This window comes from Danio rerio, chromosome 5 (genome assembly GCF_049306965.1).
Source record: "Danio rerio strain Tuebingen ecotype United States chromosome 5, GRCz12tu, whole genome shotgun sequence".
Classification (NCBI taxonomy): domain Eukaryota; kingdom Metazoa; phylum Chordata; class Actinopteri; order Cypriniformes; family Danionidae; genus Danio; species Danio rerio.
The window spans coordinates 72,694,304-72,710,760 of record NC_133180.1 but is presented as its reverse complement, the minus strand read 5'-3'; the positions used below and the strand labels follow the sequence as shown (position 1 = coordinate 72,710,760).

The following is a 16,457-nucleotide window of genomic DNA, read 5'->3' as shown; positions in this document are numbered from 1 at the left end:
TGTAAATTCACTATTGTTGATCCTGGACCATCATCATTTAAATACAATGTAAATTCACTATTGTTGATCCTGGACCATCATCATTTAAATACAATGTAAATTCACTATTGTTGATCCTGGACCATCATCATTTAAATACAGTGTAAATTCACTATTGTTGATCCTGGACCATCATCATTTAAATACAGTGTAAATTCACTATTGTTGATCCTGGACCATCATCATTTAAATACAATGTAAATTCACTATTGTTGATCCTGGACCATCATCATTTAAATACAGTGTAAATTTACTATTGTTGATCCTGGACCATCATCATTTAAATACAATGTAAATTCACTATTGTTGATCCTGGACCATCATCATTTAAATACAGTGTAAATTCACTATTGTTAATCCTGGACCATCATAAACATTTAAATACAGTGTAAATTCACTATTGTTGATCCTGGACCATCATCATTTAAATACAGTGTAAATTCACTATTGTTGATCCTGGACCATCATCATTTAAATACAGTGTAAATTGACTATTGTTGATCCTGGACCATCATCATTTAAATACAGTGTAAATTCACTATTGTTGATCCTGGACCATCATCATTTAAATACAGTGTAAATTCACTATTGTTGATCCTGGACCATCATCATTTAAATACAGTGTAAATTGACTATTGTTGATCCTGGACCATCATCATTTAAATACAGTGTAAATTCACTATTGTTGATCCTGGACCATCATCATTTAAATACAGTGTAAATTCACTATTGTTGATCCTGGACCATCATAAACATTTAAATACAATGTAAATTGACTATTGTTAATCCTGGACCATCATTATTTAAATACAGTGTAAATTCACTTTTGTTGATCCTGGACCATCATTATTTAAATACAGTGTAAATTCACTATTGTTGATCCTGGACCATCATAAACATTTAAATATAGTGTAAATGAACTATTGTTGATCCTGGACCATCATCATTTCAATACAGTGTAAATTCACTATTGTTAATCCTGGACCATCATTATTTAAATACAGTTTAAATTCACTATTGTTGATCCTGGACCATCATCATTTAAATACAGTGTAAATTCACTATTGTTGATCCTGGACCATCATCATTTAAATACAGTGTAAAATCACTATTGTTGATCCTGGACCATCATCATTTAAATAGAGTGTAAATTCACTATTGTTGATCCTGGACCATCATCATTTAAATACAGTGTAAATACACTATTGTTGATCCTGGACCATCATCATTTAAATACAATGTAAATTCACTATTGTTGATCCTGGACCATCATCATTTAAATACAATGTAAATTCACTATTGTTGATCCTGGACCATCATCATTTAAATACAGTGTAAATTCACTATTGTTGATCCTGGACCATCATTTAAATACAGTGTAAATTCACTATTGTTGATCCTGGACCATCATCATTTAAATACAATGTAAATTCACTATTGTTGATCCTGGACCATCATCATTTAAATACAATGTAAATTCACTATTGTTGATCCTGGACCATCATCATTTAAATACAATGTAAATTCACTATTGTTGATCCTGGACCATCATCATTTAAATAAAGTGTAAATTGACTTTTGTTGATCCTGGACCATCATCAATTGAATACAATGTAAATTCACTATTGTTGATCCTGGACCATCATCATTTAAATAAAGTGTAAATTGACTTTTGTTGATCCTGGACCATCATTATTTAAATACAGTGTAAATTCACTATTGTTGATCCTGGACCATCATCATTTAAATACAGTGTAAATTCACTATTGTTGATCCTGGACCATCATCAATTGAATACAATGTAAATTGACTATTGTTGATCCTGGACCATCATCATTTAAATACAATGTAAATTCACTATTGTTGATCCTGGACCATCATCAATTGAATACAATGTAAATTGACTATTGTTGATCCTGGACCATCATCATTTAAATACAGTGTAAATTCACTATTGTTGATCCTGGACCATCATCATTTAAATACAATGTAAATTCACTATTGTTGATCCTGGACCATCATCATTTAAATACAGTGTAAATTCACTATTGTTGATCCTGGACCATCATCATTTAAATACAGTGTAAAGTCACTATTGTTGATCCTGGACCATCATCATTTAAATAGAGTGTAAATTCACTATTGTTGATCCTGGACCATCATCATTTAAATACAGTGTAAATTCACTATTGTTGATCCTGGACCATCATCATTTAAATACAGTGTAAATTCACTATTGTTGATCCTGGACCATCATCATTTAAATACAATGTAAATTCACTATTGTTGATCCTGGACCATCATTTAAATACAGTGTAAATTTACTATTGTTGATCCTGGACCATCATCATTTAAATACAATGTAAATTCACTATTGTTGATCCTGGACCATCATCATTTAAATACAATGTAAATTCACTATTGTTGATCCTGGACCATCATTTAAATACAGTGTAAATTTACTATTGTTGATCCTGGACCATCATCATTTAAATACAATGTAAATTCACTATTGTTGATCCTGGACCATCATCATTTAAATACAGTGTAAATTCACTATTGTTGATCCTGGACCATCATCATTTAAATACAGTGTAAATTGACTATTGTTGATCCTGGACCATCATCAATTGAATACAATATAAATTGACTATTGTTGACCCTGGACCATCATCATTTAAATGCAATGTAAATTCACTATTGTTGATCCTGGACCATCATCATTTAAATACAATGTAAATTCACTATTGTTGATCCTGGACCATCATCATTTAAATACAGTGTAAATTCACTATTGTTGATCCTGGACCATCATCATTTAAATACAGTGTAAATTCACTTTTGTTGATCCTGGACCATCATCAGTTGAATACAATGTAAATTGACTATTGTTGATCCTGGACCATCATCATTTAAATATAATGTAAATTCACTATTGTTGATCCTGGACCATCATCCTTGAAATACAATGTAAATTCACTATTGTTGATTCTGGACCATCATCATTTAAATACAGTGTAAATTCACTATTGTTGATCCTGGACCATCATCATTTAAATACAGTGTAAATTCACTATTGTTGATCCTGGACCATCATTATTTAAATACAGTGTAAATTCACTATTGTTGATCCTGGACCATCATTATTTAAATACAGTGTAAATTGACTATTGTTGATCCTGGACCATCATTATTTAAATACAGTGTAAATTCACTATTGTTGATCCTGGACCATCATCATTTAAATAAAGTGTAAATTCACTATTGTTGATCCTGGACCATCATCATTTAAATACAATGTAAATTCACTATTGTTGATCCTGGACCATCATCATTTAAATACAGTGTAAATTCACTATTGTTGATCCTGGACCATCATCATTTAAATACAGTGTAAATTTACTATTGTTGATCCTGGACCATCATCAATTGAATACAATATAAATTGACTATTGTTGACCCTGGACCATCATCATTTAAATGCAATGTAAATTCACTATTGTTGATCCTGGACCATCATCATTTAAATACAGTGTAAATTCACTATTGTTGATCCTGGACCATCATCATTTAAATACAATGTAAATTCACTATTGTTGATCCTGGACCATCATCATTTAAATACAATGTAAATTCACTATTGTTGATCCTGGACCATCATCATTTAAATACAGTGTAGGTTTACTATTGTTGATCCTGGACCATCATCATTTAAATACAATGTAAATTCACTATTGTTGATCCTGGACCATCATCATTTAAATACAGTGTAAATTCACTATTGTTGATCCTGGACCATCATCATTTAAATACAATGTAAATTCACTATTGTTGATCCTGGACCATCATTTAAATACAGTGTAAATTTACTATTGTTGATCCTGGACCATCATCATTTAAATACAATGTAAATTCACTATTGTTGATCCTGGACCATCATTTAAATACAGTGTAAATTTACTATTGTTGATCCTGGACCATCATCATTTAAATACAATGTAAATTCACTATTGTTGATCCTGGACCATCATCATTTAAATACAGTGTAAATTCACTATTGTTGATCCTGGACCATCATCATTTAAATACAGTGTAAATTCACTATTGTTGATCCTGGACCATCATCATTTAAATACAGTGTAAATTGACTATTGTTGATCCTGGACCATCATCAATTGAATACAATATAAATTGACTATTGTTGACCCTGGACCATCATCATTTAAATGCAATGTAAATTCACTATTGTTGATCCTGGACCATCATCATTTAAATACAATGTAAATTCACTATTGTTGATCCTGGACCATCATCATTTAAATACAGTGTAAATTCACTATTGTTGATCCTGGACCATCATCATTTAAATACAGTGTAAATTCACTTTTGTTGATCCTGGACCATCATCAATTGAATACAATGTAAATTCACTATTGTTGATCCTGGACCATCATCCTTGAAATACAATGTAAATTCACTATTGTTGATTCTGGACCATCATCATTTAAATACAGTGTAAATTCACTATTGTTGATCCTGGACCATCATCATTTAAATACAGTGTAAATTCACTATTGTTGATCCTGGACCATCATTATTTAAATACAGTGTAAATTGACTATTGTTGATCCTGGACCATCATTATTTAAATACAGTGTAAATTCACTATTGTTGATCCTGGACCATCATCATTTAAATAAAGTGTAAATTCACTATTGTTGATCCTGGACCATCATCATTTAAATACAATGTAAATTCACTATTGTTGATCCTGGACCATCATCATTTAAATACAGTGTAAATTCACTATTGTTGATCCTAGACCATCATCATTTAAATACAGTGTAAATTTACTATTGTTGATCCTGGACCATCATCAATTGAATACAATATAAATTGACTATTGTTGACCCTGGACCATCATCATTTAAATGCAATGTAAATTCACTATTGTTGATCCTGGACCATCATCATTTAAATACAGTGTAAATTCACTATTGTTGATCCTGGACCATCATCATTTAAATACAGTGTAAATTGACTATTGTTGATCCTGGACCATCATCATTTAAATACAGTGTAAATTTACTATTGTTGATCCTGGACCATCATCATTTAAATACAATGTAAATTCACTATTGTTGATCCTGGACCATCATCATTTAAATACAGTGTAAATTTACTATTGTTGATCCTGGACCATCATCATTTAAATACAATGTAAATTCACTATTGTTGATCCTGGACCATCATCATTTAAATACAGTTTAAAATCACTATTGATGATCCTGGACCATCATTATTTAAATACAGTGTAAATTCACTATTGTTGATCCTGGACCATCATGAATTGAATACAATGTAAATTGACTATTGTTGATCCTGGACCATCATCATTTAAATACAATGTAAATTCACTATTGTTGATCCTGGACCATCATCATTTAAATACAATGTAAATTGACTATTGTTGATCCTGGACCATCATCATTTAAATACAATGTAAATTCACTATTGTTGATCCTGGACCATCATCATTTAAATACAGTTTAAAATCACTATTGATGATCCTGGAACATCATTATTTAAATACAGTGTAAATTGACTATTGTTGATCCTGGACCATCATCAATTGAATACAATGTAAATTGACTATTGTTGATCCTGGACCATCATCATTTAAATACAGTGTAAATTCACTATTGTTGATCCTGGACCATCATCATTTAAATACAGTTTAAATTCACTATTGTTGATCCTGGACCATCATTATTTAAATACAGTTTAAATTCACTATTGTTGATCCTGGACCATCATCATTTAAATACAGTGTAAAGTCACTATTGTTGATCCTGGACCATCATCATTTAAATACAATGTAAATTCACTATTGTTGATCCTGGACCATCATCATTTAAATACAGTTTAAATTCACTATTGTTGATCCTGGACCATCATTATTTAAATACAGTTTAAATTCACTATTGTTGATCCTGGACCATCATCATTTAAATACAGTGTAAATTCACTATTGTTGATCCTGGACCATCATCATTTAAATACAATGTAAATTCACTATTGTTGATCCTGGACCATCATCATTTAAATACAATGTAAATTCACTATTGTTGATCCTGGACCATCATCATTTAAATACAGTGTAAATTTACTATTGTTGATCCTGGACCATCATCATTTAAATACAATGTAAATTCACTATTGTTGATCCTGGACCATCATCATTTAAAAACAGTGTAAATTCACTATTGTTGATCCTGGACCATCATCATTTAAATACAGTGTAAATTTACTATTGTTGATCCTGGACCATCATCATTTAAATACAGTGTAAATTCACTATTGTTGATCCTGGACCATCATAAACATTTAAATACAGTGTAAATTCACTATTGTTGATCCTGGACCATCATCATTTAAATACAGTTTAAATTCACTATTGTTGATCCTGGACCATCATTATTTAAATACAGTTTAAATTCACTATTGTTGATCCTGGACCATCATCATTTAAATACAGTGTAAAGTCACTATTGTTGATCCTGGACCATCATCATTTAAATACAATGTAAATTCACTATTGTTGATCCTGGACCATCATCATTTAAATACAGTTTAAATTCACTATTGTTGATCCTGGACCATCATTATTTAAATACAGTTTAAATTCACTATTGTTGATCCTGGACCATCATCATTTAAATACAGTGTAAATTCACTATTGTTGATCCTGGACCATCATCATTTAAATACAATGTAAATTCACTATTGTTGATCCTGGACCATCATCATTTAAATACAATGTAAATTCACTATTGTTGATCCTGGACCATCATCATTTAAATACAGTGTAAATTTACTATTGTTGATCCTGGACCATCATCATTTAAATACAATGTAAATTCACTATTGTTGATCCTGGACCATCATCATTTAAATACAGTGTAAATTCACTATTGTTGATCCTGGACCATCATCATTTAAATACAGTTTAAATTTACTATTGTTGATCCTGGACCATCATCATTTAAATACAATGTAAATTCACTATTGTTGATCCTGGACCATCATCATTTAAATACAATGTAAATTCACTATTGTTGATCCTGGACCATCATCATTTAAATACAGTGTAAATTCACTATTGTTGATCCTGGACCATCATTTAAATACAGTGTAAATTTACTATTGTTGATCCTGGACCATCATCATTTCAATACAGTGTAAATTCACTATTGTTGATCCTGGACCATCATCATTTAAATACAGTGTAAATTCACTATTGTTGATCCTGGACCATCATCATTTAAATACAATGTAAATTCACTATTGTTGATCCTGGACCATCATCATTTAAATACAATGTAAATTCACTATTGTTGATCCTGGACCATCATCATTTAAATACAGTGTAAATTTACTATTGTTGATCCTGGACCATCATCATTTAAATACAATGTAAATTCACTATTGTTGATCCTGGACCATCATCATTTAAATACAGTGTAAATTCACTATTGTTGATCCTGGACCATCATCATTTAAATACAGTGTAAATTTACTATTGTTGATCCTGGACCATCATCATTTAAATACAATGTAAATTCACTATTGTTGATCCTGGACCATCATCATTTAAATACAGTGTAAATTTACTATTGTTGATCCTGGACCATCATCATTTAAATACAATGTAAATTCACTATTGTTGATCCTGGACCATCATCATTTAAATACAGTGTAAATTCACTATTGTTGATCCTGGACCATCATCATTTAAATACAGTGTAAATTCACTATTGTTGATCCTGGACCATCATCATTTAAATACAGTGTAAATTCACTATTGTTGATCCTGGACCATCATCATTTAAATACAGTGTAAATTGATTATTGTTGATCCTGGACCATCATCAATTGAATACAATATAAATTGACTATTGTTGATCCTGGACCATCATTATTTAAATACAGTGTAAATTCACTATTGTTGACCCTGGACCATCATCATTTAAATGCAATGTAAATTCACTATTGTTGATCCTGGACCATCATCATTTAAATACAGTGTAAATTTACTATTGTTGATCCTGGACCATCATCATTTAAATATAATGTAAATTCACTATTGTTGATCCTGGACCATCATCCTTGAAATACAATGTAAATTCACTATTGTTGATCCTGGACCATCATCATTTAAATACAGTGTAAATTCACTATTGTTGATCCTGGACCATTATTATTTAAATACAGTGTAAATTCACTATTGTTGATCCTGGACCATCATCATTTAAATACAGTGTAAATTGACTATTGTTGATCCTGGACCATCATCATTTAAATACAGTGTAAATTGACTATTGTTGATCCTGGACCATCATCATTTAAATACAATGTAAATTCACTATTGTTGATCCTGGATCACCATAAACATTTAAATACAGTGTAAATTCACTATTGTTGATCCTGGACCATCATCATTTAAATACAGTTTAAATTCACTATTGTTGATCCTGGACCATCATTATTTAAATACAGTTTAAATTCACTATTGTTGATCCTGGACCATCATCATTTAAATACAGTGTAAATTCACTATTGTTGATCCTGGACCATCATCATTTAAATACAGTGTAAATTCACTACTGTTGATCCTGGACCATCATAAACATTTAAATACAGTGTAAATGAACTATTGTTGATCCTGGACCATCATCATTTCAATACAGTGTAAATTCACTATTGTTAATCCTGGACCATCATTATTTAAATACAGTTTAAATTCACTATTGTTGATCCTGGACCATCATTATTTAAATACAGTGTAAATTGACTATTGTTGATCCTGGACCATCATTATTTAAATACAGTGTAAATTCACTATTGTTGATCCTGGACCATCATCATTTAAATACAGTGTAAATTCACTATTGTTGATCCTGTACCATCATCAATTGAATACAATGTAAATTGACTATTGTTGATCCTGGACCATCATCATTTAAATACAATGTAAATTCACTATTGTTGATCCTGGACCATCATCATTTAAATAGTGTAAATTCACTATTGTTGATCCTGGACCATCATCATTTAAATACAGTGTAAATTCACTATTGTTGATCCTGGACCATCATCATTTAAATACAATGTAAATTCACTATTGTTGATCCTGGACCATCATCATTTAAATACAGTGTAAATGATCTATTGTTGATCCTGGACCATCATCATTTAAATACAATGTAAATGAACTATTGTTGATCCTGGACCATCATCATTTAAATACAATGTAAATTCACTATTGTTGATCCTGGACCATCATCATTTAAAAACAGTGTAAATTCACTATTTTCGATCCTGGACCATCATCATTTAAATACAATGTAAATTCACTATTGTTGATCTCGGACCATCATTGTTTAAAAACAGTGTAAATTCACTATTGTTGATCCTGGACCATCATCATTTAAAAACAGTGTAAATTCACTATTGTTGATCCTGGACCATCATCATTTAAATACAGTGTAAATTCATTATTGTTGATCCTGGACCATCATAAACATTTAAATACAGTGTAAATGGACTATTGTTGATCCTGGACCATCATCATTTAAATACAGTGTAAATTCACTATTGTTGATCCTGGACCATCATCATTTAAATACAGTGTAAATTCACTATTGTTGATCCTGGACCATCATAAACATTTAAATACAGTGTAAATGAACTATTGTTGATCCTGGACCATCATCATTTAAATACAATGTAAATTCACTATTGTTGATCCTGGACCATCATCATTTAAATACAGTGTAAATTCACTATTGTTGATCCTGGACCATCATCATTTAAATACAGTGTAAATTCACTATTGTTGATCCTGGACCATCATAAACATTTAAATACAGTGTAAATGAACTATTGTTGATCCTGGACCATCATCATTTAAATACAATGTAAATTCACTATTGTTGATCCTGGACCATCATCATTTAAATACAGTGTAACTTCACTATTGTTGATCCTGGACCATCATCATTTAAATAAAGTGTAAATTCACTATTCCTGGACCATCATCATTTAAATACAGTGTAAAATCACTATTGTTGATCCTGGACCATCATCATTTAAATACAGTGTAAATACACTATTGTTGATCCTGGACCATCATCATTTAAATACAATGTAAATTTACTATTGTTGATCCTGGACCATCATAAACATTTAAATACAGTGTAAATGAACTATTGTTGATCCTGGACCATCATCATTTAAATACAGTGTAAATTCACTATTGTTGATCCTGGACCATCATCATTTAAAAACAGTGTGAATTCACTATTGTTGATCCTGGACCATCATCATTTAAAAACAGTGTAAATTCACTATTGTTGATCCTGGAGCATCATCATTTAAATACAGTGTAAATTCACTATTGTTGATCCTGGACCATCATAAACATTTAAATACAGTGTAAATTCACTATTGTTGATCCTGGACCATCATCATTTAAATACAGTTTAAATTCACTATTGTTGATCCTGGACCATCATTATTTAAATACAGTTTAAATTCACTATTGTTGATCCTGGACCATCATCATTTAAATACAGTGTAAAGTCACTATTGTTGATCCTGGACCATCATCATTTAAATACAGTGTAAATTCACTATTGTTGATCCTGGACCATCATCATTTAAATACAATGTAAATTCACTATTGTTGATCCTGGACCATCATCATTTAAATACAATGTAAATTGACTATTGTTGATCCTGGACCATCATCATTTAAATACAGTGTAAATTTACTATTGTTGATCCTGGACCATCATCATTTAAATACAATGTAAATTCACTATTGTTGATCCTGGACCATCATCATTTAAATACAGTGTAAATTCACTATTGTTGATCCTGGACCATCATCATTTAAATACAGTGTAAATTTACTATTGTTGATCCTGGACCATCATCATTTAAATACAATGTAAATTCACTATTGTTGATCCTGGACCATCATCATTTAAATACAATGTAAATTCACTATTGTTGATCCTGGACCATCATCATTTAAATACAGTGTAAATTCACTATTGTTGATCCTGGACCATCATCATTTAAATACAGTGTAAATTCACTATTGTTGATCCTGGACCATCATCATTTAAATACAGTGTAAATTCACTATTGTTGATCCTGGACCATCATCATTTAAATACAGTGTAAATTGACTATTGTTGATCCTGGACCATCATCAATTGAATACAATATAAATTGACTATTGTTGATCCTGGACCATCATTATTTAAATACAGTGTAAATTCACTATTGTTGACCCTGGACCATCATCATTTAAATGCAATGTAAATTCACTATTGTTGATCCTGGACCATCATCATTTAAATACAGTGTAAATTCACTATTGTTGATCCTGGACCATCATCATTTAAATACAGTGTAAATTGACTTTTGTTGATCCTGGACCATCATCAATTGAATACAATGTAAATTGACTATTGTTGATCCTGGACCATCATCATTTAAATATAATGTAAATTCACTATTGTTGATCCTGGACCATCATCATTTAAATACAATGTAAATTCACTATTGTTGATCCTGGACCATCATCATTTAAATACAGTGTAAATTCACTATTGTTGATCCTGGACCATCATCATTTAAATACAGTGTAAATTCACTATTGTTGATCCTGGACCATCATAAACATTTAAATACAGTGTAAATGAACTATTGTTGATCCTGGACCATCATCATTTAAATACAATGTAAATTCACTATTGTTGATCCTGGACCATCATCATTTAAATACAGTGTAACTTCACTATTGTTGATCCTGGACCATCATCATTTAAATAAAGTGTAAATTCACTATTCCTGGACCATCATCATTTAAATACAGTGTAAAATCACTATTGTTGATCCTGGACCATCATCATTTAAATAAAGTGTAAATACACTATTGTTGATCCTGGACCATCATCATTTAAATACAATGTAAATTTACTATTGTTGATCCTGGACCATCATAAACATTTAAATACAGTGTAAATGAACTATTGTTGATCCTGGACCATCATCATTTAAATACAGTGTAAATTCACTATTGTTGATCCTGGACCATCATCATTTAAAAACAGTGTGAATTCACTATTGTTGATCCTGGACCATCATCATTTAAAAACAGTGTAAATTCACTATTGTTAATCCTGGACCATCATCATTTAAATACAGTGTAAATTCACTATTGTTGATCCTGGACCATCATCATTTAAATACAGTGTAAATTCACTATTGTTGATCCTGGACCATCATAAACATTTAAATACAGTGTAAATTCACTATTGTTGATCCTGGACCATCATCATTTAAATACAGTTTAAATTCACTATTGTTGATCCTGGACCATCATTATTTAAATACAGTTTAAATTCACTATTGTTGATCCTGGACCATCATCATTTAAATACAGTGTAAAGTCACTATTGTTGATCCTGGACCATCATCATTTAAATACAGTGTAAATTCACTATTGTTGATCCTGGACCATCATCATTTAAATACAATGTAAATTCACTATTGTTGATCCTGGACCATCATCATTTAAATACAATGTAAATTCACTATTGTTGATCCTGGACCATCATCATTTAAATACAGTGTAAATTTACTATTGTTGATCCTGGACCATCATCATTTAAATACAATGTAAATTCACTATTGTTGATCCTGGACCATCATCATTTAAATACAGTGTAAATTCACTATTGTTGATCCTGGACCATCATCATTTAAATACAGTGTAAATTTACTATTGTTGATCCTGGACCATCATCATTTAAATACAATGTAAATTCACTATTGTTGATCCTGGACCATCATCATTTAAATACAATGTAAATTCACTATTGTTGATCCTGGACCATCATCATTTAAATACAGTGTAAATTCACTATTGTTGATCCTGGACCATCATCATTTAAATACAGTGTAAATTCACTATTGTTGATCCTGGACCATCATCATTTAAATACAGTGTAAATTCACTATTGTTGATCCTGGACCATCATCATTTAAATACAGTGTAAATTGACTATTGTTGATCCTGGACCATCATCAATTGAATACAATATAAATTGACTATTGTTGATCCTGGACCATCATTATTTAAATACAGTGTAAATTCACTATTGTTGACCCTGGACCATCATCATTTAAATGCAATGTAAATTCACTATTGTTGATCCTGGACCATCATCATTTAAATACAGTGTAAATTCACTATTGTTGATCCTGGACCATCATCATTTAAATACAGTGTAAATTGACTTTTGTTGATCCTGGACCATCATCAATTGAATACAATGTAAATTGACTATTGTTGATCCTGGACCATCATCATTTAAATGTAATGTAAATTCACTATTGTTGATCCTGGACCATCATCCTTGAAATACAATGTAAATTCACTATTGTTGATCCTGGACCATCATCATTTAAATATAATGTAAATTCACTATTGTTGATCCTGGACCATCATCCTTGAAATACAATGTAAATTCACTATTGTTGATCCTGGACCATCATCATTTAAATACAGTGTAAATTCACTATTGTTGATCCTGGACCATCATTATTTAAATACAGTGTAAATTCACTATTGTTGATCCTGGACCATCATCATTTAAATAAAGTGTAAATTGACTATTGTTGATCCTGGACCATCATCAATTGAATACAATGTAAATTGACTATTGTTGATCCTGGACCATCATCATTTAAATACAGTGTAAATTCACTATTGTTGATCCTGGACCATTATTATTTAAATACAGTGTAAATTCACTTTTGTTGATCCTGGACCATCATCATTTAAATACAGTGTAAATTGACTATTGTTGATCCTGGACCATCATCATTTAAATACAGTGTAAATTGACTATTGTTGATCCTGGACCATCATCATTTAAATACAATGTAAATTCACTATTGTTGATCCTGGACCATCATAAACATTTAAATACAGTGTAAATTCACTATTGTTGATCCTGGACCATCATCATTTAAATACAGTTTAAATTCACTATTGTTGATCCTGGACCATCATCATTTAAATACAGTGTAAATTCACTATTGTTGATCCTGGACCATCATCATTTAAATACAGTGTAAATTCACTACTGTTGATCCTGGACCATCATAAACATTTAAATACAGTGTAAATGAACTATTGTTGATCCTGTACCATCATCAATTGAATACAATGTAAATTGACTATTGTTGATCCTGGACCATCATCATTTAAATACAGTGTAAATTCACTATTGTTGATCCTGGACCATCATCATTTAAATAGTGTAAATTCACTATTGTTGATCCTGGACCATCATCATTTAAATACAGTGTAAATTCACTATTGTTGATCCTGGACCATCATCATTTAAATACAATGTAAATTCACTATTGTTGATCCTGGACCATCATCATTTAAATACAGTGTAAATGATCTATTGTTGATCCTGGACCATCATCATTTAAATACAATGTAAATGAACTATTGTTGATCCTGGACCATCATCATTTAAATACAATGTAAATTCACTATTGTTGATCTCGGACCATCATTGTTTAAAAACAGTGTAAATTCACTATTGTTGATCCTGGACCATCATCATTTAAAAACAGTGTAAATTCACTATTGTTGATCCTGGACCATCATCATTTAAATACAGTGTAAATTCACTATTGTTGATCCTGGACCATCATAAACATTTAAATACAGTGTAAATGGACTATTGTTGATCCTGGACCATCATCATTTAAATACAGTGTAAATTCACTATTGTTGACCCTGGACCATCATCATTTAAATACAGTGTAAATTCACTATTGTTGATCCTGGACCATCATAAACATTTAAATACAGTGTAAATGAACTATTGTTGATCCTGGACCATCATCATTTAAATACAATGTAAATTCACTATTGTTGATCCTGGACCATCATCATTTAAATACAGTGTAAATTCACTATTGTTGATCCTGGACCATCATCATTTAAATACAGTGTAAATTCACTATTGTTGATCCTGGACCATCATAAACATTTAAATACAGTGTAAATGAACTATTGTTGATCCTGGACCATCATCATTTAAATACAATGTAAATTCACTATTGTTGATCCTGGACCATCATCATTTAAATACAGTGTAACTTCACTATTGTTGATCCTGGACCATCATCATTTAAATAAAGTGTAAATTCACTATTCCTGGACCATCATCATTTAAATACAGTGTAAAATCACTATTGTTGATCCTGGACCATCATCATTTAAATACAGTGTAAATTCACTATTGTTGATCCTGGACCATCATCATTTAAATACAATGTAAATTTACTATTGTTGATCCTGGACCATCATAAACATTTAAATACAGTGTAAATGAACTATTGTTGATCCTGGACCATCATCATTTAAATACAGTGTAAATTCACTATTGTTGATCCTGGACCATCATCATTTAAAAACAGTGTGAATTCACTATTGTTGATCCTGGACCATCATCATTTAAAAACAGTGTAAATTCACTATTGTTGATCCTGGACCATCATCATTTAAATACAGTGTAAATTCACTATTGTTGACCCTGGAGCATCATCATTTAAAAACAGTGTAAATTCACTATTGTTGATCCTTGACCATCATCATTTAAAAACAGTGTAAATTCACTATTGTTGATCCTGGACCATCATCATTTAAAAACAGTGTAAATTCACTATTGTTGATCCTGGACCATCATCATTTAAATACAGTGTAAATCGTTCGAGGTTACTAAAGTAACCCTTCGTTCCCCGAGGAGGGGAACGGAAGCACTATAAGTGGATTTGATTTGTAAAATCCACGCATTGGGGAGGTTCGGTTCAGAAGCTACTCGTCTGAAAGAGTATTGAACGGGCCAATTAAGAATGAATTGGCAGCGCAAGCCTGCGCAGGTGAGCGGCGTAAGCAATCAACTGAGTATATAAGCTCACCTGGCGCCAGCAGACGCTATCCTTTTTAAGCTGAAGAGACTTTCAACAGCTAAGGGACAGTCATTATGGCGACGGAGTATAGTGCTTCCGTTCCCCTCCTCGGGGAACGAAGGGTTACTTTAGTAACCTCGAACGTTCCCCTTCGGGGGGAACTTCAGCACTATAAGTGGATTTGATTTGTAAAATCCACGCATTGGGAGCCCATTGAAAGCGCCATAATGACTGCACCTTACCAACACCCCCGATGAGGAGATAGTCAAGCAAGCGTGACGCACCCGCATCATGGGGGGCGCGGTCCTCCAACGTGTCCCTGGCCCTAATTTATCCTACTT

At 31.5% G+C, this 16,457-nt stretch overlaps 1 protein-coding gene across 2 annotated transcripts in view; it reads left to right on the top strand.

Moving 5' to 3' along the window:
- fermt3a (FERM domain containing kindlin 3a) overlaps nt 1-16,457 on the top strand; it is a 132,308-nt gene that overhangs the window by 91,548 nt on the left and 24,303 nt on the right. The window lies entirely within an intron of this gene.